The sequence below is a fragment of the Styela clava genome, chromosome 10, assembly GCF_964204865.1.
Source record: "Styela clava chromosome 10, kaStyClav1.hap1.2, whole genome shotgun sequence".
In the NCBI taxonomy this organism is placed as follows: domain Eukaryota; kingdom Metazoa; phylum Chordata; class Ascidiacea; order Stolidobranchia; family Styelidae; genus Styela; species Styela clava.
In genome coordinates, this window is record NC_135259.1 from 19,219,570 (window position 1) to 19,245,704 (window position 26,135).

Consider the following 26,135-nt stretch of genomic DNA (forward strand, 5'->3'; position numbering starts at 1 on the left):
ACATTATAAACGTCATCAATAATGACGTCACACAATTCGAATAGCTTTTTCCAAAACACAAACTAAACTTCGAAACATTATCAAATCAATGCAAGATATAAAGACTATTAGTATATTGACTGAATTTTCAACAATAATACGCAATAATCTTTGAAAAAACATGACGTCATCAATTATGGCGTCACAAAATTTGACTAGTTTTTCCCAAAACACAAATCAAACATTGAAGCATTATCAAACCAATGCAAGATATCGACTTGTTTTTCCCGATAGTCTCTCACGACACAAAATCTGATTAAATATTATCTAAATGATTTACCAATACTTCACCTCAATCTAACTATCATCTACTTAAGACTGAACGATAATCCGAAAAGAATTATTTGAGTGGTTTACTCTACGACGAAGCTAATCGGGAAACAGTTAAAAATAATAGGAAAAGATAATGGAATTTGTATGTAACATGTCCTTGTAAAATGCGATACCAGAATCCATCCCTGTATTGAGTATATAGAAAAAACGAAAGAAAAGTGCATTGTTTTGCTAACGCTGATGGTACTATATACAGGGTGTCCATAAAGTCCCAATTTGTTTTTAAATTGCGAAGGGAATTTATCGATACCATATATTGTTTTGGCCTTCAAGGATATATTAAATGAAGTAAAAATACTTATAACAATAACGGATTTGAAAAACAACAAACCTGGTTAAGATATATTGAAAACTGACTTCATAACAAAATTGAAATTGTAAAGGGACTTTATTAACACCCTGCATATCATACAGGGTGGCCCCCAGACAAACGGAGCCCATAAATTTTCGATCACTTCTACGATAATGAAAAGAGTATATTAATTTCCAAGACAAGCTAATAGGCATACGGTTAAAAACTCAAGTAATAATCCCCGTGCAATGTAAAATTTCAAAAATTTATCTGCTATAGATCCTATATGTCCTATATTCTAGGATAGTTCCATGTACACGGAGACGTTTCTTGTTAAGATAAGCATAGTGGGATGTATGTAAACAAATACGCCTACCTTGTTAACATTACATGTGCCAACAACCCCTAGTACAAGCATTTAAAGCGCTCGAAACGTTACCAAAGCAACGTAGTTTGCTATGTTGGTGAAAAAGTGTGTAACTCGACATTGACTTATTGGCGTATTTTACCTACCTTTGAACCAGGAAGCATAAATTGGCTGTTTTATCAACCATGAACCGGGAAGCATAAATTGGCTGTTTTATCAGCCTTTGAACCGGGAAGCATAAATTACGTATTTTCCCGAAGGGAATAAATTTGTGTTTGATAATTGTATCGATATGAGTATCTCAAGACAACATGAAATAATCTATCGTTATAATCTTTGGTTTCAAACGACCAAGTTTCGCGCGTTAACCATAATCGTATTATGACGTATTAATATGTTCCTTTGAAAATTACACGCATGAATGACAACTAACAATTGATAACAGATGTGCGGCCTCATTTATTAATATTATACTTTATGATAATTAAATTTCGCGCCTTCGAATGAAAGAAAAATGGGAGATCTTGTGAATTATGATTAAACAAGCGTGGCTAAATGGAAATCCAGATTTCTTAGATCTGATTTCGAATTGATCATGCTTGTTTAAGTAAATTTGATGTTTTGAATTTAAACTGCTAATCTTGAAAACGTCGGAGTGTGTTCCCGTGGTGTTACGTGTGAGAAATTCGTATTTAAAAATGAATAATGATAGCAAAATAATCGGCATTCTCTTAGTGTGTGTACCAAGTTAGGGTTAAGCCATAATTTTATTCCGATTCTCCTCATTTTAGTTCTACTACGAGTTAAGGGACTATCTGAGTTAGCCAAGTGAATATACTCCCTGACCATAGGCTTTCGTCACTTCACACAAGTAGGCGAACAAAATTAGTTACTTCCATGTTGGTACATATACTTAAACTACTGATTTATCATAATTGCAAAATTACGTCTTTCACGTCTGTGGATAGTGTGCTGTGAAATGTATTTTCATTTTTAAGAAGCTGTGAGCATAGCTCCGCTCATGCGACTGTATTCAAAATATTTTGTAATTCAAACTGCACCCCCCCCCCCCTCCGCCAAAGAAACACCCCCGTCATCGCTCAGTATAAAATAAAAATCGGAATTATTGGGTTAGGGTTAGTAATGCAGATTACGCTAGAAATTTGAGTTTTTAAATCTTTTCTAACCCTAACTGAATAATTACCTTTTTTTCATTTAAAAACGTTACTGGCGAAGGTGTTTCTCTTAAACCTCACATTTTTGCATTGGTAGCTAGGGCTTTGTATGAAAGATCACAATTTTCGATCTCCTATGTATTGCTTCATCCAAGTATACGGAAATACAACTCTTGGTTTATAATTATCAATTAAGTATCAATACTCTTATCAAGTAGTACCTAAGTATCTACTGAAAAGTATCAAGGTATCTACTTCTCATCTCTTCTTGTGCACGGACGTCCGTGCAACCCGTTCACAAATATTTTGTTTGTAATCTGACTCTATAAGAACTATTTCTTACATCAAAGTTATCAATTTTCGACAAATCAAGAAAAAATTTTTTTCAAGAGTTTGAATTACAAAAATAAATACGGCTCCGATTCGCCTTCAACTTCAACGCTATCGAAATTCGGCAGTCACACGACACCACAAAACACAGTAGAAAAACTCAACGAAAGTTTGACATTGCAGAATAGGAAATATCACAATGTGACTATTAATAATAGCACTATACTGTGAGACGTACTGTGTAGTATTTACTACCTAACTGAATAAAAGTATGACTTACCCTTTATATCAATTTGTAATTCATTTACAGTCGACAACTATAGCATATACATCCTGTTTCTTTATACGATTTATTACCGAACTCTTCTGAATAACACATGACTTTCTCCCTCTGTATGCATTACCAGTTTAAATGTCTTCAAACCTGACCGAACTGGCGCAGCCATATTTCCTAAACCATATACATGCCTTAGTAATCGTCTCAACCTGTGGCGTCAAATAAAAATCGATTAAGCTTATTATATTTAAACGTAGCTCTAAACTATTCTCTCATCAAGTAGTTGGACTCGCGGAAATATCAGGAAATCAGATTTTATTCCTTATATAAACTTGCATTACAAATATAAATACGCCTCAGATTTGCCTCTAAGTTCAATGCCCAGTAAAATAGTATCGCTTTCTTCTGTACATAGGTACAAATACGCCTTGGAATTGTCGCAACCGCAAGAGCAGAATAAATATAACACACTTGCGCACTCTCCGCTTCAACTTAGTTCTAAACTAGAGCCTCGGCCCAGTAACTGAGTCTATTATGTGTAACCGGCCCATTCAGAAAAGTACTTGCCCACCCCTGCTCTAAACCATACTCCGTAAAAGTAGTTCAGAATGCGAAAATATATCCAAAAGTCGAAGAGGATATTTATACAGTTTGGAAAAAAGTATTCGATTGAACAACAAAGCTATCATATTTCTTCTCATATCCTTTTCCTATCAGTCACGGTTATTAAAATTTCAACTTTGAATAAAATAAGATAAACAAAAGTATCAAATTTTATAATATTAAATTATTGTTTAAATTTGTTTTTTTAGATCTTCCGAATGTTTTCATTTTATTTATATTCGCTGATTACAAAAAAATTTAATAGTTGTCACACAGATAAGGTTTCTGCTTCAAAGGTTTATATAGTTAAACATTCTCCTGCATCTCCTCTTATACAATCAGTAGAGGTTACATTGAGACTCCCAACTCCCAATTCTTCCTCAATACCTTTGCATAAGTGGGTCTGTATGCGTCTAATGCAAGGATGCTGTTGTAGGAATAAACATGACTTTAATATGCAATTCAAGCGTCTTGCTGCACACTAACACAAATTTATTTCTATAACGTTTCATCTGACTAAAATCAGACTTCCTCATCCCTGCTTGTCTGAGGAAGTCTAATAGTGATCGGAAGAAACGTTACAGAAATATATTTGTGTTAGTGTGCAGCAAGACTCTTGAATCATTTAGGAAATTTTATGAAGTTTGCAATTTGCATTTCCTAAACAAAAAACAAGGACAGTCACTTGAAATCGAAAAATCTAAATTGTCACAACAGAGAAACTCGCTAGCGCTCGGCATGCAGAAGGAACAAAAGTTTCTGAGTCTCTGTTTTCTGAATAAAATACTATTATTATGCTGCTATATTTCTGGTACTTTTTCTCTGTCCTCTCGTAATATTGTTCGACAAAAATTGCTTTTTAATGATATGTTATATACCGCATACAAAATCACTTCCGCACAAAAAACCAAAGCTGGCAGGTAACACAAAAATTGTAATATTTTTGATATGTATTAACGGAATAGTAAGCGGGTTAAGTACAACAGCTGCGAATTGGAATTAAACAGCCAATAATAACAAAACGGCCAGAATGCTGTTAATCAGAGTGTCTTGGCGTAAGTTTAAAAAATGGGTTCGTTTTTATAGAAACTCAATTGCCATGTTATGGTCTTTTCAGTAAAAGGCTATCGGGCCGCCATATATCACAATTACTATTTGAATGCGATCTATGAAGAGAAATATCGGGCTTTCATATAAACAGCAGGTTAGGAATAGAGATGGATTTGTTTTCCCGATTGCCATTTGATGTTCTCTCCCATATATAGATGCCCATGGAGTTTTAAAAAATTTTAAAATTGCGAAGGAAATTTATCGATATATGCCATATATATATAATGTTTTGGCCCTCACAGATGTAATAAATGAAGTAAGGATACTCGAACATTTACTGATTAATAAACACCAAACTCGGTTCAGATATATTGAAAATTGACTTCATAACAAAATTGAAATTGTAAAGGGACTTTATGTACGGACAGTCTCCACATACACAAATGTACAGTAAAATCGAAAGCTCAAATATTAAACAACAAGTAAACACAGAATGTTTGCGAAGATTTTGACCGCCAATCTTCAGTACGTAGTAAAACTGCTTTTATCTGGCATGCTTAATTAGATTTCTACGACCACTATACTTCAAAACCTGGCAGCCACTTTGAACGTTCACTTACAAGCGATTAAATTTGCATTAAACACATCCATTTCAAAACAACCACACCCCAAACCCCGTTGCCAGATCTGTTAACGTGTTATTAACTGCACTGGTATAAATTAAACATGACTTAATCATATGCACTTTGGTTGGACTTCAAATGCAATTTTCAAACGTATATTCCTGCATGCGTGGCGCCTTTATGATGCAAGGATTTGTAAACTTCATAAGAAAATTGGGTTGTTTCGATCATAAGATTCTCAAAGAAAATTAAACGCTATTCCTGTTTCTATATTTATATCTTGAATACGCTGATAAAAACTTTGTCATTTTTACTGGTATTTAGATGTAATTAACGTTCTTCAAATGCAATTCCAAACGTATATCCCTGCCTGGCGTCTTTGAAATGCAAGAATTCGCAAACGTAACAATAAAATGGGGTTATTTTGATTGTCAGATTTACTATTAAGAAAGACAAAATGTTCTATCTCTTTCTATAGTCATATATTCGCTACGCTGCAAAAAAAATTTGTCAATATTACTGTTATTTAGTTGTAATTTACGTTTTAATACGGTTCAATAATCGACACTTTACTGTAATATAGCAACTATGAATTCAGGCAGTAGCAGAAATTTTTCACAGCCAAATTAAATCATGAAGATGCTACGCTAGACTGAAAATTCAGCCGATATATGACAAGCTTTTTTGGCGAAGGTTTTATACAGAAGATCCACTGCTCGTTTACTGGCACTTCAGATTATATCCGGAATGATATTTTAGCTGAGTTGTTCTACAATCTAGAAAAAAACTTATACACTTCTGAAGATACATAAACAGCCTCAAACCCTTTTTTTTGCCTAACACTACCATTTCCTATACAGCCACGCATTCCCGTGGAAGAGTTCTATAGCAAAGAGTATAGAAAAGTGTAGAAAAAACTTATACGCTTCTGAAGATACCTAAACAGTTTCAAGTTATACTTTCATATTTTCAAAACTCCCTTTCTTTCATCTAACACCGCTAATTCCTACAGCCATTTGTTTCCGTAAAAGTATCAAATCTATTTTCTTTTCATTGGCGAATATACGGTGAACCATATCCCGCAAACCGTCGCCTATCCACTCGACTCTCATCTGATGTTATTTTAATTCGGCGACAAATCATTTTTGTCTTCAAACTTGTATCGCGGTAACACAACACTCGTTCTCTCCTTCTCTCTCTCTTTTTCACACCTTTTATCATTTTATCTCCTTTTTATAACGATGCGAGTAATCGGATCTGAAGCTGAGAAGATCAGACGACGCCGCCGCCAAAACTTGACATCGCGATTCGAAAAAGCCGAAAATAAATTTAATTCACACTGAAATTGAATTTGTAAACTGTGTTCACTCATTGGGGCGACTTATTCGAGCCTTTAGGGAAGTGAAAAATGGAATTCGTCAATAAAGTGAGGGGAGGCAACGGGGATCGTGCTTTCGCAGTGGGAGGAGTTTTCAAATTCAAAACTAATGTGGATTTATCTGACTCAAAACTTCGGACTTTTGTACGCTTCAAATAGGAAAATTAGTAATTATCTAGTTAGGGTTAGTAATGCAGATTGCGCTGTAAATACAAATTTTTATATCATTCCTAGCCCCAAGTCTAACCCCCAATGAGTTTGAAAATAAATTCAAATAAAACTGAAATTTAATTGGTTTCCCATTCATTGAGGTTTGGGTTTAAGAATGCAGATTGCGATGGAAATTCAAATTTTGATATCATGCATAACCTGAACTCAAAACATGGCATTTTTTCTTAAAACTCACATTTTTGCATTAGTGGGGAGGGGGTGGGCTTTGTACAAAATTCCTTAACTTGCCCCCGATTCACTCATTTTATTTGGCTCGACTCAATCGTTTGTATGACGTTTATGGAGGCATATTAGGACAAGGCTACCTTATAGACCAGGAGAGGGCAAAGTTTTTGGACCAAGTAAGTGTGACGTGAAAGGTTACATTTTATGAAAAATTTTCACAGTTTTACAAAAGTGGAAAGAAATCGACCTCGAGCCAAAACTAAATTTATTCGCAATCTTAACAAATTACTTGTGCTATCGTTTAGCTAAAACATCAAAATTTGTTAATAGTTTGGTTGTGGCACCATCGGCTAAAGTTAAATCATTTATATTCGTAATTTTCACAGTGAATTGCGCTGTATCTTAATCAGTATAACAATGATACATTCCAAGTCAACAGTTAACAAGAGGATGTTACACGTTTATAGTCACACTAATACGTGGCTCCAGTGGCGCAATCGGTTAGCGCGCCGTACTTATATGACAGCTACGGAGTGATGCGGAGGTTGTGAGTTCGAGCCTCACCTGGAGCAATTTTATTTGACTCAAAAGTTACCTTACTGCTATGGTTTGGTCATGCATATTGAAGATCTTTATTAAAGACCTAATAAATATTCAACCTCGGAGGACTCAATTTGAAAGCGATTCCCTCATGAGCTGATTTAGATCGAGCATGGACTCTTGTGAAACTATGAAAAGAAGTTTAGTAAGAACTGATACAATCCTAAATGACATACACTCACGCAGAAAATACACTCTAATTCCAATCCACTCACAGGCACAGTTTTGACATTGCACAGCCTGCAAAAATCACGACTCCGCATCATCACCAAGCGACAAAGCACAGCGCGCTAACCGATTGAGCCGCTAAATGCCTAGTATCTCACTAAAATCAAGAGAGAGCGATGCTCAAATATATGGAAACAAAACTAAAGAGAGGAAATAGCGTACCTTTCCTTTTACAGTACCGGTGCTGTCAGAAACTTTCGTAGCTAGTGAGTAAAAGAGTTCGAAGAACCGCTACAAACAAATCAAATGCATTATTCTAAAATCTGACTTATGCTGTTTTCTGACAAATATGCAAATGCTTCCTTACAAATCCACCTGCAATTAGATGTGTTGGAGAGAATGAAGCCGTAGCTCCAGTGGCGCAATCGGTTAGCGCGCCGTACGCGATCACGCGATCACACGATGATTTCTTGGTAGGATGAAGTATAATAAGCGGATGGATGTAAGCTTACATTATATGCTTACATTCATGCAGTACACAAATGGTTCTAATTCACTCCTAAAATGTATGAAAGTTCCCGAAACTAAAATTTATAATGTAGTTATATATTGAAAATCATAGGATAAATATACTGCTGTTTTAATTGATTCAAAGTATCGAAAAGTTAAAAAAAAAAGATCAACCCAACTCAATCGGCGTTTGAATAACGAATTCGTAAAACGAATCAATTTCAATATACAGGGAGTCCTCGACTTACGACGTTGTTACGTTCTCGAGACGCGGTGTAACCCGAATTTCAGTGTAAGTCGGAACATTATACTGCACAGTACATAAATTACTCTATACATAACGTACTGTATTCTAAAGTATGGTACTGTAATAAAATGGACAAATAATGCACAAATGTACAAATATTAAAGTACTTTATTAAAAAAAACAGAAAACAATTCCATATCACATGAATAAAAGCAAATACTGTACGTGTACAGTACAGTCTTATCTTTTATATTTTTTATGGAGTGCGTTCGTAACCTCGAAACAGCGTAAGTCGCGACCGTCGTAACCCGAGGACTCTCTGTATTTTTGTATCCCAGATATTGGAATTGAGCATTTTCTGTGTGAATATAAGTTATTTAAGATAGTATCAATCATAACTAAACTTCATTAGTGTTTACCTGTAATGACCAGCAAACGCTGAGCGATGTAGTCTTCTATTTTTATTATTACTCTATATTTGATTGTACCAAATCACCAATATAACGCGGTGAAATACTCAAATACATACTTGAATACGTCTTGAATCATTGCATGCTGCAGAACGTACAAATAATTCGTTTCGAATTAACCTGCAGTTAACGGGACTGCAACGCCACCTCGCCAGCCCAATGGGTTATAGAAGTGGGATTCCCAAACTTTTTCGTTAGTATTTTGGCGTCCGACTCCTCACTTTAGTACTATATTTAGTTCGATTTTTGTTCTTGTATGACCCAATGTTAGGGTGTCGTTGCTCGATAACCAATGCTGGTTTATCGCGTCCCCTTTCACCCTGAAATGCATTATTTTCCTCTCATTTCTTATCTCGTTCTGTATGTACAGTGTGTATTTCTTATATGGTGATAAAATAAACTACTGATTACTGATTGTTCGAAGTTGCATCAGTCCAGTTACTTGAGGATAATTAGCTACTTCTATATAATAACCAACAAGCTAGAAGGTTAGATGTTGCCTACTTCAAACCAATATACCTAACTGGGGTAGATAACAGCAAGCAAACTACAGAATTATATGTTACGTCTAAAGCCATATTTCTTCAAACTTTGCAAAAGATTACTTAAAGCCACCAGTGAGGATCGAACTCACGACCCCTGGTTTACAAGACCAGTGCTCTAACCTCTGAGCTATGGCGGCTGACGTGACTATCGCGTCGCTGTAAATTAGATAAAGTATGTGCATTACTTGTATTATCTTATATGGAGATAGTTCGCTACTGCTGAATGGTATCTAGCAAGATGGGAGGGTAAACCAAACACAGACTTCAAACCAAATGAACAGACACAACCGTGTTGAGTAAGCCAATCAAAAAGCCCTGACTTGACAGGTTGTGTTTAGAATTTGCTATGATCTGCTGATAGAAGCCCAGAACGCATCCCGGGTGGGACTCAAAGCCTATCCCATGATATTTGATATGCCAATGGCCTTCAAGAAGGCCGGGAGACGCAATTAAGTAAACACCAGCTCAATACTTCAACGGGAACAGAAGTTACTGGGAATGGTAGGAACATGCCCAAACATATAATATAGGGCTGGAGGATGATTTGTATCAAAATAAATTAACAAATTCGGTCTGATTGAAATTGGTGTGAAACAGTGGTGAACGACTGAACGGAGAATTTTTTTATAAACGAAAGTATGTAAACGAAGTCGCTTTATGATCAATTTTTAGTTTTGTGCTGTGGCCCCCTTAAGCTGCTTCGTGGCCCTCTTGGGGGATTGTGCTATCACGAGACTCCCTTCTTTGCCGATTTATTAATGCAGACGCTTTATATTATAAATATTTTGATAAACATTCGTCTACACTTGGTCTGATCACCCTGTATATTGCCAGCAACCGGTAAAATAAGTCAAATTTGTTATTATCAAAGGTGACTTATGTTGTGTCCTGCCCAATATGCAATACCTCATTACCAATCCACCTGCAATTAGGTGAGTAGAGGGCGGGGCGTCGTAGCTCCAGTGGCGCAATCGGTTAGCGCGCCGTACTTATAAGACAGATACGGAGTGATGCGGAGGTTGTGAGTTCGAGCCTCACCTGTAGCAATTTTATCCTTGTGGGTTAAACGCCACGTGTTCTTTAATATTATTTCACTAAAAATATGTTCTTGTGAGATGCTTCGGCAACATTTTACATTTAAAAAGGTTATATTATAATATTGATTGCGCATGTCTATATATAAATTTTGTGGAATTCCGACCGCCTTTATTTCAGGTGTCATCAAATGTTTGTCGGATATAATCGTTTCGTTTCGCGAAAACTTTATGACGTAGGTCTATTACGTCATCACTATATTATTATGATTCACATTTAATTGAAGATAGAACGTATCGCGTACATTAATCAGTGTTCACCGGAATGGAAGGTAGGATCAGTATTCGGTTTGATTGCCTTTCAGTAATTTAATTGTGTCAGGACAACAGAGAATCGAATTCAGCTGACTGCAGACAAACGTGCAGCAATACATGAGTAGAGTAAACTAAAATTTAAATTAATTGTGACAATTGAAAGGGTTGTATTACACCCATGTTAGGGCGCTCCAGAAGTATGTGTTAGCCTACTTTATACCTAATTGTGTAAAACTGTAAAGGAACTGGAACCTATGGGCAGGGGGTATCTTCACTTGGCCAACAGAGACAGTCTCCGAACTCGTAATAGAACTAAAATAAGGAAAATTGGAATAAAAATATTCCCTAACCCTAATCTGGTACACATACCACGGGAGTACCCATGTCAGTCCTGGTGTTGCTAGTTGGGAACAGCACTTGCTCGAATAGCTGGTGGGTCTTACAGATGTTGTGAGTTCAAGCTTCGTCTGAAATCATAACTTGAAGCAAATGTGAGGTCGCTTATCGCGGGGCTCCCCGAACTTTTGAGCTCACGACAGATATTAAAATATTCCACGACCTCAGTTAAGTCGGAATTGCTATGCAAGCGCGATGGTTTTCAATATTTGTGTTTTGAATCAAAAGTCTAAATTAGTACTTTGTGTGAAATTTGTGTACTCTTTGCGACCCCTAACTTGTGTGGGAAACCCTGGTTTATCAGACATGAGAAACCAGGTCAGGTTCAATACATTTTGAGCTATGGCGACTGACAGGATCTATAACGTAAGTGACCAAACTTTTCTAGACTTTGAAAATAGTATTGGAAGCCAAAAGTGAGGACCATGTGTCGAAATTGATTTGACGCGAAGCAGTACTTGAGAAGAATAAAATTGAATTTGAGAATAATTGTGCAAACAGTTGGTTCAGGGGGTGATTGAACCTGTTCTAGGAATGCCAAGCGAACCTTTTCTTATATTTTTAAACGTTAGACGATTGAAGTAAATGGGTTACATGCACCGCAGATGATTCTTCGTTTTATATATGGCGTTATTTATAAGATGCAGAGGAGGTAAAATTTAAAGCGGTAAATGAGAAACATCGGCGCAATGGTCGTGTATTGAAAATAAAAATTGTTTCATGCGAGGCTCGAACTCACAGCTACCGTATTGCCACGGAGTTGTCAATTACAGCATTAGTGATTATTATTGTAACGCATTCGTTTACAGCCGTTACTGCCTATTTTATAGTTTTCGGAGCTGTTGTTCGGCGTTGCATCAGACCAGTTATTTGTTGAATCATACTTGGGAATAGTTAGCTGTCCTATATAATATTCAGCAAACTAGAAGTTTAGATGTTGCGCACTTCAAACCAATAAAACTAACTGGGGTAGATGAAAGCATGCAAAATGCAGAACTTTATGTTACGTCTAAAGCCAAATACGTAACATGAACCGCGTACTCCAAACGACACCAAAATTAAGAGGCGGACGCGTCGCCCGAAAAGTTTACTTGTAGGGTAAACCTAAATTAAAGTTTTAGGACCCTACTTTGAAACAATATAGTATATTCCAGTTAGCGGAATCTACATATATCGAGTTTCCTTTCCAGTTAGGTTTTGGAAAATGCCATCAGTGACGAATGTTATCAGATCTTGTGGGAGTTAGTTAGAAAATGGTTTACAGAGTTTCAAGCCGTACGAGGGAAAAATAAATCAGACCAACAGACAGAGAAGCGCGACAAGGCATTTCTTCATCTTAAAGGTGCTCCAGGTGAGGCTCGAACTCACAACCTCCGCATTGCTCCGTAGCTGTCTTATAAGTACGGCGCGCTAACCGATTGCGCCACTGGAGCTGGCAGTTTTGTCGTAGACATGTGGACTGAGGTATGGCGGCTGGCAAAGCTTTATGCCCAAATTACATAAATATGATTTCCCAATGATGTTTTTTTTTCACAACGACTCTGTTATATTCTATCATTTGTGTACTGTTATGCTAAACAATTAAGCATCAAAATCACAGTTGCAATGTCAAAAACGCACCCTATGTGGGACTCGAACCCACAATTCCTGGCTTGATCACAATCACACCAGATGAGAATAATCAAAATCTAATAAGGTCAAGCCAAATAAGTCAATCATATAAGATTTTCTTCTCATGCTAATAGGTGAACGTAATAAATAAAATCTCAGCACTAACCTAAATGTAATTGGTCTCTTTTTAGACTTCAAAAAATAGTCATAAGCCACCAGTGAGGATCGAACTCAAGAGGCGGCCGGTGTTACCTCAAAATGAGAGAGAATCTCTTCAAACTTTGCAAAACAATAATTAAAGCCACCAGTGAGGATCGAACTCACGACCCCTGGTTTACAAGACCAGTGCTCTAACCACTGAGCTATGGCGGCTGACGTGACTGTGGCGTCGCTGTAAATTATATAAAGTATGTAGATTACTGGTATCGAGCAAGATAGGAGGGTAAACCAAACACAGACTTCAAACCAAATAAACAGATACAACCGTGTTGAGTAAGCCAATCAAAAAGCCCTGACTTGACAGGTTGTGTTTAGAATTTGTTATGATCTGCTGATAGAAGCCCAGAACGCATCCTGAATGGGACTCAAAGCCTATCCCAAGATATTTGATATGCCAATGACCTTCCAGAAGGCAGGAAACGCAATTAAGTAAACACTAGCTAAATACTTTAACGAGAACAAAAGTGACTGGGAATGGTAGGAACATGCCCAAACATATAATATAGGACTGGAGGATGATTTGTATCAAAATAAATTAACAAATTCGGTCGCTGCTGACACTATAAACCCGCAATATTTTTATTTTTCCCTTGTTTTAGGTACCTAGGATAAATTTGTTTGAACTCAGTATGGAATAATACTAGCTCCAATGGCGCGATCGGTTTATAAAAATACCCTTCGACCTATAATTTGGCGACCTTATAGAAAAAACTTTTTTCGTAGTTGCTCAAGAACGGTTGTATATTTTCAAATGTTTTCATATGCTTCGGGACTTCTCCGCTCCAGTGGCGCAATCGGTTAGCGCGCCGTACTTATAAAACAGATACGGAGTGATGCGGAGGTTGTGAGTTCGATCCTCACCTGGAGCAGTTTTGAATTTAGACTCGCGACATACCGGTGAATCTCAGACATTTAGCTGGGCCACACAAAAAAAATAGTGTACACAACGAATTATAATGATAAAGGCAACGAGAAAACGGCGAGTGATTTAAAGCAGCGACAAGAGCAAAATCATGTGTTTTACCCATGTGAGCAGTTTTTTAAACACAAACCGTCGGATCAGAATTTTATGCTTGGTGGTGTTGAACATCAGTCACACTGAATGGCTTGGCTCGGTCAGGTTACGACCCGCAGGGCCGCCTGTTACACAACCCTGGTTAAGTAAGTCCAGCACAAAATAATATTAATCGAATATGAATGTGTTATAGAAGGAATTAGCGACAAGCAAAAGTAGTTCAATCAGAATTAAAAGGGCGTGGAACACACAGGGTTCGATCCGACCTGCTGCGTTAAAGCAATTGAGAATTTGCTCTGCCGGCTATCCTCCGCTCCAGTGGCGCAATCGGTTAGCGCGCTGTACTTATATGACAGTTACGGAGTGGTGCGGAGGTTGTGAGTTCGATCCTCACCTGGAGCACCTGGAACTTCAAACACCAAGCTGGGCCACACAAAAATGTACAACACAACAAATTACGCTAATATAGTTACCGCGAAAACGACGAAAGATTTAACGCAGCGACAAAAACAAAAAACATGTGTTTTTACCCATGAATGCGCCTTTTTAAGCATCAACTGTCGGATAATGATTTTATATCCAATGGGGAAAATCTGAGTAATGACAAGGGCCACACTAAATGGCTTTGCGAACCGGGGCGTGGCCCGCGGGCCGCCTGTTGTCCACCCTGCTTTAAACAATATCATGTTTTTTGAACAAAGGTCATGAATAAAGGTCATTATTCCAAATCTGAATTTAGGATCAATGCTTGTTATTTTAACATAATAATAGAACGGTCAATACCTTAAACCACCATAAACACACTGAAAATAATGTTAGTGACCAAAAATCAATTTCTTGATGAAAGCGATGTGATCTTAGTGTCCAGTAAATAGACTGACTGTTATCATGAAAGGTAGTGAAATAAATTGTCGTCTTTACTAGAGATGACCTTAATCAGAGCTGGTTGAGTCCTGTTGATATCAGAGTACGATGTTCACTACTTTGATTAGGTTAAGTAATTTGGTCAGTGGCGGCGCGTGGTCATTTTGACAACCGGGGCAAGCTACTGCGGGACCAAGTCACCCTACCCTACGGGGACAGGATGAGCGCTGTAAGTTCTCCCATCATTTTATGAGTATAAAAACCATTCCATCGGTAACAACCAATCGGCAAAAGCGACAATTTTTAACGATAAGAAAGTGTCTTTAAAACCGGTCCAAGTCAAGGGATTAATAAATATAGACATAGTTTATTTTGAAACCTCTTTCAAAAGGAAAGGCAATATTTACCCAGATAAATACAATGACATATTAACAGAAACTTCGGGAAAGCAGACAAAACCTAAAATAAGGTTTAAAACGTTACTTTGAAGAAAGGAAAGTTAATGCAAAGATAAGGACATGCGTCGCTCACTCATAGATATATATGCTGCTAGACTTCTACTGCTTGAACATATATGCAACACGCCGCGGTTTCTTGAAAGCAAAATGCTCAATAACGCGCTGATTAAAGTCATGCATCCCAGAAATAACGTCTCTGTGAATGGATAAAACAGCCAAGGAATTTAATCTATCTTGCTTCATTGTGTTTCTGAGATACGTTTTAATACGCTTCAGCGTGCTGAATGTTCGCTCTGCGTCGGCGGAAGAAATAGGCGTCGTCAAAATGATGTCCAGAAACTTTGCAGACGCCGCAAAGGTAGTTACTAGAGTGTTATCTATGAGGAACCCATAGAGCGCGCAAGTTGATGTGATGTTCAAAAAAGTTTGATTGGTGTATATACATCGCAATTCATTTTCCAATTTACCCACGTTTATCATGGGGTAAAATTTGGAGACAGTAGCCAACAAATGGATGGGAAATTAACGTGAAAATTTTGAAAAATTTTTGGGGTTCATCAAAGAGAACGCGGCAAGGTGTTCAGTGCGCAGACGATCGCCTATTTGATTCACCAGAATGTCACAGCATTCCTTTGCAGACAAAATCAAACGCTGCGTTGTTTGCCCGCGGCGTAAAGAAGCACTCCATGTGTCGTCGTATTTTATTGTTTCCCGGATACAAGATACAGCATCGCAGAAGTCTGAATACACGACTGCACAGACGCTCCATCCATTAGCCTTGACTGCAATGCGCCGTATAATACATCCACGTGATAGAATATTGTGGAGAAAAAAGAGAGAAAAAATGAAAACTCACCATCTTCTAGCAGACGCTTTAGACCTGCCGCCTCCCTCACAGAGCGTTCGTCCCAAACCGGAGAGCTCTGAATGCCATTGAAACACTCAATGAGCTCAGACCTAATTTCGGACACGCCCTGCACCACGCGTGATTGGAAGTTCCAACGTGTTGGTGCACAAGCTGGGAGACGGCGGCTACATATCTGGCGAAGGAGGTCAGAGCGCTTCGGCGAAACGAAAAAAAATGAAGAAAACCCCGAAACATTTGCAAAAAATATACGGACGAGAGGGGTATCAAGACACATATTTTTAATAACGAGGTTAAATTGGTGTGCATAACAATGTAAAAAATGCGCATGAGGAAAATCTTCTTTTATATAAACTTGAACACCATGTTTCGACCCACTCATGACTGCCGCGCCGTCATAAGTTTGAGCTATCAATTTTGACTTCGCGTTGTAAGGCTGTAACACTTCTTTCAGTACAGTCGATATCCCGCAAGCCGTGCAAGCAACGATTGGTACAAAGCTGTGAAATCTCTCGGTAGGTTTACCATCTTTCACAAACCGAAAAATCACAGCCAGTTGGGAAACGCACGTGATGTCAGTTGTCTCGTCAGACTGAATCGAAAGGAACTGGCAATTCTCAATTTCCAGAGCCAAATGTTGTAAATAAATTTTATACATTGAGTCGAGCAAATCATTTTGGATATCCTTAGATGTCCATTTCGAAACAGTTGCGGCATCAAGATGATCTCTCAATACTGTATCTAGGGATGCGGTGTATTCCACCATATCCAAAAATACCCCTCTATTAGAAGAGCCAGCCCGTTCATCGTGCCCACGGAGGGACAGCTCGTGACAACCAATGAACTTCAAAACGTCTATCAATCGACCGAGAACATGGCGGTTTTTCTCGACGTTTTGGTTGTGCCGACGAATAGAAACCGCGCGTCCTTCATCCAACTGTGCTGCAATATTAACATTTCCGAATGTTCGGTATTTTACTGCATTGTCCAGATGCTCCATAGAAGATTGATGATCCCTGGCACGCTCGGAAAGATGTTTAAGATCTCTAAAACCAAATTTACACCAACGTGAGTCACGGGCGGTAGCAAAAAGTAGGCAATAAAAACAAAAAAGTGCATTTTTGTCCTCGCTGTAACACAACCATTCGTGTTTTTTATACCAAGTTTCTGCGCAGAATGTACGCCGACGCTTTCCTCCGTCATGGGATTGTTCCAGTGAACAATTTTTTGGTTGATAAGGCCCAGGACGTTGTACCTCTAATTTTTGTTCCAGCGGCAGCTGCGAAAACGGAGTGCGAAGTAGTGCATCAACCTTATTCATTATGAGGTCTAAGGCTAAGAAATGCAAAGCCGGAAAGAAGTGAGGAGCTCAAAAGGAATGTGGAAAATCGAAAGCAAATGGACTAAAGGTCTCTAACTGATTCAAATAGCGAAACAAGCGACAAAAACGAAGGCGAGGAAAGTATCAACTCTTCAAGCAACCAACGAACGAGGAGGAATGCGTGAATATGTCAACACGTTGTTGTAAGAAACGTCGGCATTGTGTCGTCATAATTTCGGGGCTAGCCCCGATGATTTAGTAAAAGAAACAGAAAACAAACGAGACAAACGCGGCGAGTGGAAGATAAAAGAGAGAATACGATATACAATGAGCAACCGGGGCAAAATCGGCGTCGCCCCGTCGACGTTCGGCGAAGGCTTTGCGAGCGAAAAATGAACCATGTCGGGAGAATATGGCTAGTGTAGACAGTCTGTGCAACCGATATTGAGGTATTTTTCGAATATTTTTTATTATACCGAAAAAACAACCGGGGCATTGCCCCGGTTGGCCCTATTGACGCGCCGCCACTGAATTTGGAACATGCCTATAGAGAACATACCTTTTGGGAAGGCGTCCTAGAATAATGAAGGTTTTGAGTACAATAATGTATTTTGGTCACCCTATATATATATTTATTTATGTATCTAAGTATGGGCTTTGTTTAACTAAAATGTAGAAATATCTATAACAAGGATCCTTGACCAGATGCCGAGCAGAGAGCGATGAGTTTAGTTAATATTGAAGTATATAATTCATTGATAGCTATGTCAATAAATCAAAATATCATGTGATGAGATCTACTGAGTCTTGTTGATTGGATAAAATGAATTTAATGTAGTAAAGTATGGAATTTATCGAGTTTTTTATTGCGATCTTTGCTATCGTGTGTGCTATCTTGCTTTGAATAAACAAACGCTAATCAGAGCTGGTTGAAGATGCTTGTGTTTGACAGTGAAGTGTAAAATGAGGCATAGTAGGATGTTAGCTAGAATCGACTTTGGAAAATAGCTGTTTCGAACTCCAAAAATCCGAATGTTTTCACATGGCTTGAAAACTATCCGCTCCAGTGGCGCAATCGGTTAGCGCGCCATACTTATATGACAGTTACGGAGTGATGCGGAGGTTGTGAGTTCGATCCTCACTCGGAGCAATTTTGAATCTTGCATGCCAGACCATCAAATTTAAGTTTGAACAATAGCACGTGAGTCTGATACTGGATACAGCGCAATAATGTCCAAGCCACGATGAACCATTGTTCGCCGTTTCTTTTGTAAAGGTTCGTATAAAATATAGGCCATTGAACACCACTTGGAATCATTCAAATACATATTTTCAGGTTATTTAAGGGTCGATTGATGGCAAGGGTGAGCAATATTTTCCTCACCTAGAGCAACTTATTTGTTTATTACTGCATGTAACCGCAACATCAATGGCTGTTTGGTCCCAACGCTGGTATGAAAAAGCGGCTCCAGTGGCGCAATCGGTTAGCGCGCCGTACTTATGTGACAGAGTGTTGATAAGGGCCACACTAAATAGCTCGACGGGTTGGGTTGTGGCCCGCGGGCCGCCTGTTGAACACCACTGATTTATGGGTATCATTAAATGTGAAGTAGAGAGAATACCAGGATATATACCATGTAAACATTTTGAAATAGAATTAGTAAAAATCGATATCAGTCATCAGGTTTTATCATTCAAAAGGTTCTTGCATGGCTCAGCTTGCGTGGAAAAAATTGCTCCAGGTGAGGCTCGAACTCACAACCTCCGCATCGCTCCGTAGCTGTCATATAAGTACGGCGCGCTAACCGATTGCGCCACTGGAGCGGACAAGTCCCGTAGCATATAAAAACATTCGAAAAAATACAACCGTCCTTTATTTAAATATGTTTCGTACTCAAGCCACAATCTACCACGATGCGTCATGATAAAAGAGTTAAATATTGGTTACCATAGGAAGCGAGTCGAAAGGTTAGTAGTAGAATAGAAGAAGGCCAGCCCGCTCTATTGGCGCGATCTGTTAGTGCGCCGTACTCTCAGGACAGTTACGGAGTGATGCGCGAGGTTGTGAGTTGGAGCCTCACCTGGAGCAACCTATTTGTTTATTACTGTATTGTAACCCCAATATCAATCGCTGATTGGTCCCAACGCTGGTCTGAAAATGCGGCTCCAGTGGCGCAATCGGTTAGCGCACCGTACTTATATGGCAGTTACGGAGTGATGCGGAGGTTGTGAGTTCGAGCCTCACCTGGAGCAACTTATTTGTTTATTACTGCATGTAACCGCAATATCAATCGCTGATTGGTCCCAACGCTTGTCTGAAAATGCGGCTCCAGTGGCGCAATCGGTTAGCGAGCCGTACTTATATGACAGTGACGGAGTGACGCGGAGGTTGTGAGTTCCAGCCTCACCTGGAGGTTTTTTACTTTTGCATGCTAAACCCATCAAAGTACTGTTTAAACAATTGCAAATGAGTCTGATACCGGATGAAACGGTAAATAATTTTAAGCCACGATGCACCATTGTTCGCCGCTTTTTCTGCAGATGTTCGCATAATATATAGGTCAATGTTTACCATTTACAGAGTTTCAGATCATTGAGAGGTTTATTTATAGCGGGGGTTGTGCAATATTTTTTTCCTTTGAAGCATATAAACAACTTCAGACATCCAGTGGGAGCCATACAAAAAGTACACAGCGAATTAAAAATATAGCGACAACCAGACACCGCGGGAAAGGCAAGATAAGGGAATACGGCTATGGTTTACCCTCCCAGGTATAAAAGCACCGGGGAAACTGGATTTACCGCAGCTGCAAGTGCAAAAATGATTATGTATTTTTACCCATGTGAACGGCTAGTCAAACAAACTGTCTAATTAGAATTTTATGCTTGATGGGGAAAATCTGAGTGTTGACAAGGGCCACACTTAATAGCTCGACGGGTTGTGTTGTGGCCCGCGTGCCGCTTGTTGCACGCCCCTGATTTATGAGTATCATTAACTGTGAAGTATAGAAAATATCAGCATATATATCATGTAAACATTTTGAAATCCGATTGCGACCGATTGCGCCACTGGAGCGGACAAGCCCCGAAGCATATGAAAACATTTGAAAAACAAATCCATTCTTGAGCAAATACAAAAAAAGGATTTCCTATAAGATGGCCAAATTATGGGTCGAAGGTTATTCTTACTTCATTTTAAAATCATATATTTATTTATTACGGATTAATTCAGTTGGTTGTTGATCGTTGTTGAAAACCTCAATAAAGGTGAATTCCCAATCTTGATTCAATGAGAGTGAATATATAGTATAGCAAGAAAGAAACCAGAATCGAGCTTTGAACATTAGTTATGTTTCCAACTCAAGCCACACTCTAGCTAATAATCTGCCAGCTCAATACTAAATGTGACGCAATGATACCTATATAGGTGACCCAATATCGCGTAAATGTTGAAATACAAAATTTAAGGGTATTGTGAATAAGTTAAATATTGGTTACCATTGAAAGCGAGTCGAAGAGATAGCAAGAGAATAGGACGACGCCTATCCGCTCCACTGGCGCAATGCCGCAATCGGTTAGCACGCCGTGATTATGAAACAGCTACGAAGTGATGCCGAGGTTGTGAGTTCGAGCCTCGCCTGGAGCGTTATATTCTTGCACGCCAAACCATCAAAGTACTTTTTGAGCAATGGCACGTGACTTTGATACTGGGTGCAGCAGTAAATAATGTCCAAGCCACAATGCACTATTGTTCACCGTCTCTTTTTCAAATGTCCGCATAAAGTATATGTCATTGAATACAATACCACTATTGATAGGGCCGAAATAGGGGTCTCACTAAATATGTAGTAGAGAGAATATTAGAATATATATCACGGTAATATTTGAAATAGAATCATTTATAATCGATGTAGGCCGGAGCGGACAAGTACCGACTTAACTGAAAACATTCGAAAAAATACAACCATTCTTGTATAAATTTGAGTTGGGTTGCGCGAGACTAAGTTCCTATCTTTTCTCTATGCCTTTATGCTAGTGGATCCGTATGCGTATACTGCAAGGATACTGTAGCTGGAATAAACATGACTATTCTATTCAATTAAAGAGTCCAGCTGCACACTAACACAAATGTATTTCTGTAACGTTTCGTCCGACCAGAGTCAGACTTCCTCAGACAAGTTTACAACAATGGCAAGAAATTCAGCAATAACTTATAACCTTTTTTAATTTTGAAATTGGTTCTCACCAGACTAAGCCTTGATTTATGTTTAAATGTTGGTTTACTTCCTCGTGGTTCTCTAAGTGCCCATAATTTCAATTACATTTTGTTACCCATCATTTTTGTAAATGCAATAATAAAACTTTTTTTTTTTTTTTAATTACATCTGAAATGAGCTCCACTGATATTCGTGGTTCTAATCTTCCCATCATTACTTTTACGGCTAAATGCAAATTAAATGTTTATGCATTGTTACGTCATACTTGATTTGATATTTCAAATTCATTTACCAAATTTATTTCTTGCCATTGTTGTAAACTGCTTGTCTGAGGAAGTATGACTTTGGTCGGACGAAACGTTACAGAAATACATTTGTGTTAGTGTGCAGCTGGACTATTTAATTGAATAGAACATTCTTGTATATATTATGTTTCGAACTCAAGCCACAATCTACCTAAATATCTAACGACGCAATGCATAATGTAACATTTTATTACCTGTATAGAAATATAGGTGTCTTGGCCCAATTCCGCGTAAATATTAAAATACTAAGTTTTAGGTCATGATAAAAGACGTAAATATTGGTTACCGTAGGAAGCGAGTCGAAAGGTTAGTAGTAGAATAGGAGGAGGCCAGCCCGCTCCATTGGCGCGATCTGTTAGTGCGCCGTACTTGCAGGACAGTTACGGAGTGATGCGGAGGTTGTGAGTTGAAACCTCACCTGGAGCAACCTGTTTGTTTATTACTGTATTTTAACCCCAACAATAGTGGCAAATTGTTCAGAACGCTGGCTGGAAAGAGGGACTCCAGTGGCGCAATCGGTTAGCGCGCCGTACTTATATGACAGTTACGGAGTGATGCGGAGGTTGTGAGTTCGAGCCTCACCTGGAGCAACTTATTTGTTTATTACTGCATGTAACCGCAACATTAATGGCTGATTGGTCCCAACGCTGGTCTGAAAAAGCGGCTCCAGTGGCGCAATCGGTTAGCGTGCCGTACTTATATGACAGTTACGGAGTGATGCGGAGGTTTTGAGTTCGAGCCTCACCTGGAGCAACTTATTTGTTTATTACTGCATGTAACCGCAACATTAATGGCTGATTGGTCCCAACGCTGGTCTGAAAAAGCGGCTCCAGTGGCGCAATCGGTTAGCGCGCCATACTTATATGACAGTTACGGGGTGATGCGGAGGTTGTGAGTTCAAGCCTCACCTGGAGCAACTTATTTGTTTATTACTGCATGTGACCTCAACATTAGTGGCTGATTGGTCCCAACGCTGGCCTGAAAAGCGGCTCCAGTGGCGCAATCGGTTAGCGCGCCGTACTTATATGACAGTTACGGAGTGATGCGGAGGTTGTGAGTTCGAGCCTCACCTGGAGCAACTTATTTGTTTTTTACTGCATGTGACCTCAACATTAATGGCTGATTGGTCCCAACGCTGGTCTGAAAAAGCGGCTCCAGTGGCGCAATCGGTTAGCGCGCCGTACTTATATGACAGTTACGGAGTGATGCGGAGGTTGTGAGTTCAAGCCTCACCTGGAGCAACTTATTTGTTTATTACTGCATGTGACCTCAACATTAGTGGCTGATTGGTCCCAACGCTGGCCTGAAAAAGCGGCTCCAGTGGCGCAATCGGTTAGCGCGCCGTACTTATATGACAGTTACGGAGTGATGCGGAGGTTGTGAGTTCGAGCCTCACCTGGAGCAACTTATTTGTTTTTTACTGCATGTGACCTCAACATTAATGGCTGATTGGTCCCAACGCTGGCCTGAAAAAGCGGCTCCAGTGGCGCAATCGGTTAGCGCGCCGTACTTATATGACAGTTACGGAGTGATGCGGAGGTTGTGAGTTCGAGCCTCACCTGGAGCAACTTATTTGTTTTTTACTGCATGTGACCTCAACATTAATGGCTGATTGGTCCCAACGCTGGTCTGAAAAAGCGGCTCCAGTGGCGCAATCGGTTAGCGCGCCGTACTTATATGACAGTTACGGAGTGATGCGGAGGTTGTGAGTTCGAGCCTCACCTGGAGCAGCTTATTTGCTTATTACTGCATGTAAACGCAACATCAATGATTGAGTGATGTTGGCAGATTGTTTTAGGACGCTGGCTGGAAAGAGCGGCTCCAGTGGCGCAATCGGTTAGCGCGCCGTACTTATATGACAGTTACGGAGTAATGCGGAGGTTGTGAGTTCGAGCCTCACCTGGAGCAACTTTTTTTCTTTCTTACTGTTTGTAACCTCAACATCAGTGGCAGATTGGTCCCAACGCTTGTCTGAAAAAGCGGCTCCAGTGGCACAATCGGTTAGCGCGCCGTACTTATATGACAGATACGGAGTGATGCGGAGGTTGTGAGTTTGAGCCTCACCTGGAGCAACTTATTTGTTTATTACTGCATGTAACCGCAACATTAATGGCTGATTGGTCCCAACGCTGGTCTGAAAAAGCGGCTCCAGTGGCGCAATCGGTTAGCGCGCCGTACTTATATGACAGTTACGGAGTGATGCGGAGGTTGTGAGTTCGAGTCTCACCTGGAGCAAATTATTTGTTTATTACTGCATGTAACCGCAACATCAATGATTGAGTGATGTTGGCAGATTGTTCAGAACGCTGGCTGGAAAGAGCGGCTCCAGTGGCGCAATCGGTTAGCGCGCCGTACTTATATAACAGTTACGGAGTGATGCGGAGGTTGCGAGTTCGAGCCTAACCTGGAGCAACTTTTTTCTTTATTACTGTTTGTAACCTCAGCATCAGTGACAGATTGGTCCCAACGCTTGTCTGAAAAAGCGGCTCCAGTGGCACAATCGGTTAGCGCGCCGTACTTATATAACAGTTACGGAGTGATGCGGAGGTTGTGAGTTCGAGCCTCACCTGGAGCAATTTTACTCTTGCACGCTAAAAAGTTCTTTTTGAATATTGACACCTGATACTGGGTGCAGCAGAAAAAAATGTCCAAGCAACGATGCGCCATTGTTCGCCGTTTCTTTTGCAAATGTTCGGTTAGAATATGTGAAAAACTGTCTAATTAAAATTTTACACTTGATGGGGAAAATCTGACTGTTGACAAAAAATACTTTAAATAGCTTAGCGGGGCAAGTTGCCTGTTGCACACTCCTGATTTATTAGTACCATTATTTTGAATTAGAGAGAATATCAGTATTTATATCATGAAATGAATATCATGAATATAGGTGTCTTGGCCCAATACCGCGCAAATATTAAAATACTAAGTTTTAGGTCATGATAAAAGATGTAAATATTGGTTACCATAGGAAGCGCGTCGAAATGTTAGCAGGGTAATAGTATTGCGCCTGCCCGCTCCAGTGGCGCAATCGGTTAGCGCGCCGTACTTATATGACAGATACGGAGTGATGCGGAAGTTGTGAGTTTGAGCTTCACCTGGAGCAACTTTATTTCATGCAAGCTCAGCCTTAAAAAAATGGAACGATAGCACCTGATTAACCTATATCCACTTTTACTATTCTATTTCTAAATGTCAGCATGATCTATATTTTGGTTACAATCAAGTAAAATAACCTTCGATCTATATTTTGTGCTTCAAGAAAAACTTTCTTCAGTATTTGCTCACGAATGGTTATGTTTTTTCAAATGTTTTCATATGACTTCTAACCTGTCCGCTCCAGTGGCGCAATCGGTTAGCGCGCCGTACGTATATGATAGATACGGAGTGATGCGGAGGTTGTGAGTTCGAGCCTCACCTGGAGCAGTTTTGACCCCCACAATTGACATTTATAAAATATGAACCTGATGTCTATTGGTTGCATAAACAAAATGTTTGCAAATGGCCTTCCGTAAAGCAATTTATCTTGTACGTGTGAATATACCTTTTTATTAATTAATCTCTGGATTGCTTCTCCCTGCTCATGTTCCTCAGTTCATAGTCGAGCCGTTTTAAACTTGTTGTTATGGGTAGAATCGATTTACAAGTATTAATTATTATAGATGAGATTGCTGACAAGAAAAATAAATCATCATAAAACTGCCTTAAGTATTAGCCGAACGAAACTTTCTGTTGGATTGTTCCGTTAATGTTTGCTTACCTAGATGCATTTAAAAGCAGTAAAAGTTTTGGGTTTTTCTTTCAGAACAGCGCATAGCGTAATTATTATAGTAGAGACTGCTGATAAGAAAATATTATAAACCTGGTTTTAGTAATTATGAGTTGAGCGAAAACAAATGATGCGCATTTAACGAATGTTGACGCATAAGATCATGAACATTGTAGAATCGTGGTAGCTTTATGAACACATAAGAATAATGATTAAATTGGTGATTTGAACATAGTGGAAAAGTTCATCGTTTCAATTATGTGTTCGTCATATATATGCTTGTTTATCTTTTTTTTAATTTATTAATACCACAATATAGTCATCCAATAACTGTGAATCCTATATA

At 39.1% G+C, this 26,135-nt stretch overlaps 24 non-coding genes across 24 annotated transcripts; 20 read left to right on the forward strand and 4 right to left on the reverse strand.

Moving 5' to 3' along the window:
- Positions 1–7,345: 7,345 nt before the first annotated feature.
- Trnai-uau (transfer RNA isoleucine (anticodon UAU)) lies at positions 7,346–7,435 on the forward strand. The gene is given in 2 exon segments: positions 7,346–7,383; positions 7,400–7,435. It is a non-coding gene; the product is annotated as a tRNA-Ile (tRNA).
- Positions 7,436–9,467: 2,032 nt separating this feature from the next.
- On the reverse strand, positions 9,468–9,540 carry Trnat-ugu (transfer RNA threonine (anticodon UGU)). The gene has a single exon. It is a non-coding gene; the product is annotated as a tRNA-Thr (tRNA).
- An 819-nt stretch (positions 9,541–10,359) lies between these two features.
- Positions 10,360–10,449, forward strand: Trnai-uau (transfer RNA isoleucine (anticodon UAU)). Its single transcript is given in 2 exon segments — positions 10,360–10,397; positions 10,414–10,449. It is a non-coding gene; the product is annotated as a tRNA-Ile (tRNA).
- Positions 10,450–12,491: 2,042 nt separating this feature from the next.
- On the reverse strand, positions 12,492–12,581 carry Trnai-uau (transfer RNA isoleucine (anticodon UAU)). The gene is given in 2 exon segments: positions 12,492–12,527; positions 12,544–12,581. It is a non-coding gene; the product is annotated as a tRNA-Ile (tRNA).
- Positions 12,582–13,058: 477 nt separating this feature from the next.
- On the reverse strand, positions 13,059–13,131 carry Trnat-ugu (transfer RNA threonine (anticodon UGU)). The gene has a single exon. It is a non-coding gene; the product is annotated as a tRNA-Thr (tRNA).
- Positions 13,132–13,757: 626 nt separating this feature from the next.
- Trnai-uau (transfer RNA isoleucine (anticodon UAU)) lies at positions 13,758–13,847 on the forward strand. Its single transcript is given in 2 exon segments — positions 13,758–13,795; positions 13,812–13,847. It is a non-coding gene; the product is annotated as a tRNA-Ile (tRNA).
- Positions 13,848–14,305: 458 nt separating this feature from the next.
- Trnai-uau (transfer RNA isoleucine (anticodon UAU)) lies at positions 14,306–14,395 on the forward strand. Its single transcript is given in 2 exon segments — positions 14,306–14,343; positions 14,360–14,395. It is a non-coding gene; the product is annotated as a tRNA-Ile (tRNA).
- A 4,166-nt stretch (positions 14,396–18,561) lies between these two features.
- Trnai-uau (transfer RNA isoleucine (anticodon UAU)) lies at positions 18,562–18,651 on the forward strand. Its single transcript is given in 2 exon segments — positions 18,562–18,599; positions 18,616–18,651. It is a non-coding gene; the product is annotated as a tRNA-Ile (tRNA).
- A 584-nt stretch (positions 18,652–19,235) lies between these two features.
- On the reverse strand, positions 19,236–19,325 carry Trnai-uau (transfer RNA isoleucine (anticodon UAU)). Its single transcript is given in 2 exon segments — positions 19,236–19,271; positions 19,288–19,325. It is a non-coding gene; the product is annotated as a tRNA-Ile (tRNA).
- Positions 19,326–19,664: 339 nt separating this feature from the next.
- Positions 19,665–19,754, forward strand: Trnai-uau (transfer RNA isoleucine (anticodon UAU)). Its single transcript is given in 2 exon segments — positions 19,665–19,702; positions 19,719–19,754. It is a non-coding gene; the product is annotated as a tRNA-Ile (tRNA).
- Positions 19,755–22,523: 2,769 nt separating this feature from the next.
- Positions 22,524–22,613, forward strand: Trnai-uau (transfer RNA isoleucine (anticodon UAU)). The gene is given in 2 exon segments: positions 22,524–22,561; positions 22,578–22,613. It is a non-coding gene; the product is annotated as a tRNA-Ile (tRNA).
- Positions 22,614–22,686: 73 nt separating this feature from the next.
- On the forward strand, positions 22,687–22,776 carry Trnai-uau (transfer RNA isoleucine (anticodon UAU)). Its single transcript is given in 2 exon segments — positions 22,687–22,724; positions 22,741–22,776. It is a non-coding gene; the product is annotated as a tRNA-Ile (tRNA).
- A 73-nt stretch (positions 22,777–22,849) lies between these two features.
- Positions 22,850–22,939, forward strand: Trnai-uau (transfer RNA isoleucine (anticodon UAU)). Its single transcript is given in 2 exon segments — positions 22,850–22,887; positions 22,904–22,939. It is a non-coding gene; the product is annotated as a tRNA-Ile (tRNA).
- A 72-nt stretch (positions 22,940–23,011) lies between these two features.
- On the forward strand, positions 23,012–23,101 carry Trnai-uau (transfer RNA isoleucine (anticodon UAU)). Its single transcript is given in 2 exon segments — positions 23,012–23,049; positions 23,066–23,101. It is a non-coding gene; the product is annotated as a tRNA-Ile (tRNA).
- A 73-nt stretch (positions 23,102–23,174) lies between these two features.
- Positions 23,175–23,264, forward strand: Trnai-uau (transfer RNA isoleucine (anticodon UAU)). The gene is given in 2 exon segments: positions 23,175–23,212; positions 23,229–23,264. It is a non-coding gene; the product is annotated as a tRNA-Ile (tRNA).
- A 73-nt stretch (positions 23,265–23,337) lies between these two features.
- Trnai-uau (transfer RNA isoleucine (anticodon UAU)) lies at positions 23,338–23,427 on the forward strand. Its single transcript is given in 2 exon segments — positions 23,338–23,375; positions 23,392–23,427. It is a non-coding gene; the product is annotated as a tRNA-Ile (tRNA).
- A 73-nt stretch (positions 23,428–23,500) lies between these two features.
- Trnai-uau (transfer RNA isoleucine (anticodon UAU)) lies at positions 23,501–23,590 on the forward strand. The gene is given in 2 exon segments: positions 23,501–23,538; positions 23,555–23,590. It is a non-coding gene; the product is annotated as a tRNA-Ile (tRNA).
- A 73-nt stretch (positions 23,591–23,663) lies between these two features.
- Trnai-uau (transfer RNA isoleucine (anticodon UAU)) lies at positions 23,664–23,753 on the forward strand. The gene is given in 2 exon segments: positions 23,664–23,701; positions 23,718–23,753. It is a non-coding gene; the product is annotated as a tRNA-Ile (tRNA).
- An 88-nt stretch (positions 23,754–23,841) lies between these two features.
- Trnai-uau (transfer RNA isoleucine (anticodon UAU)) lies at positions 23,842–23,931 on the forward strand. Its single transcript is given in 2 exon segments — positions 23,842–23,879; positions 23,896–23,931. It is a non-coding gene; the product is annotated as a tRNA-Ile (tRNA).
- Positions 23,932–24,005: 74 nt separating this feature from the next.
- Positions 24,006–24,095, forward strand: Trnai-uau (transfer RNA isoleucine (anticodon UAU)). Its single transcript is given in 2 exon segments — positions 24,006–24,043; positions 24,060–24,095. It is a non-coding gene; the product is annotated as a tRNA-Ile (tRNA).
- A 73-nt stretch (positions 24,096–24,168) lies between these two features.
- Trnai-uau (transfer RNA isoleucine (anticodon UAU)) lies at positions 24,169–24,258 on the forward strand. The gene is given in 2 exon segments: positions 24,169–24,206; positions 24,223–24,258. It is a non-coding gene; the product is annotated as a tRNA-Ile (tRNA).
- An 87-nt stretch (positions 24,259–24,345) lies between these two features.
- Trnai-uau (transfer RNA isoleucine (anticodon UAU)) lies at positions 24,346–24,435 on the forward strand. The gene is given in 2 exon segments: positions 24,346–24,383; positions 24,400–24,435. It is a non-coding gene; the product is annotated as a tRNA-Ile (tRNA).
- A 73-nt stretch (positions 24,436–24,508) lies between these two features.
- On the forward strand, positions 24,509–24,598 carry Trnai-uau (transfer RNA isoleucine (anticodon UAU)). The gene is given in 2 exon segments: positions 24,509–24,546; positions 24,563–24,598. It is a non-coding gene; the product is annotated as a tRNA-Ile (tRNA).
- A 758-nt stretch (positions 24,599–25,356) lies between these two features.
- Trnai-uau (transfer RNA isoleucine (anticodon UAU)) lies at positions 25,357–25,446 on the forward strand. The gene is given in 2 exon segments: positions 25,357–25,394; positions 25,411–25,446. It is a non-coding gene; the product is annotated as a tRNA-Ile (tRNA).
- The last annotated feature ends 689 nt before the right edge of the window (positions 25,447–26,135 follow it).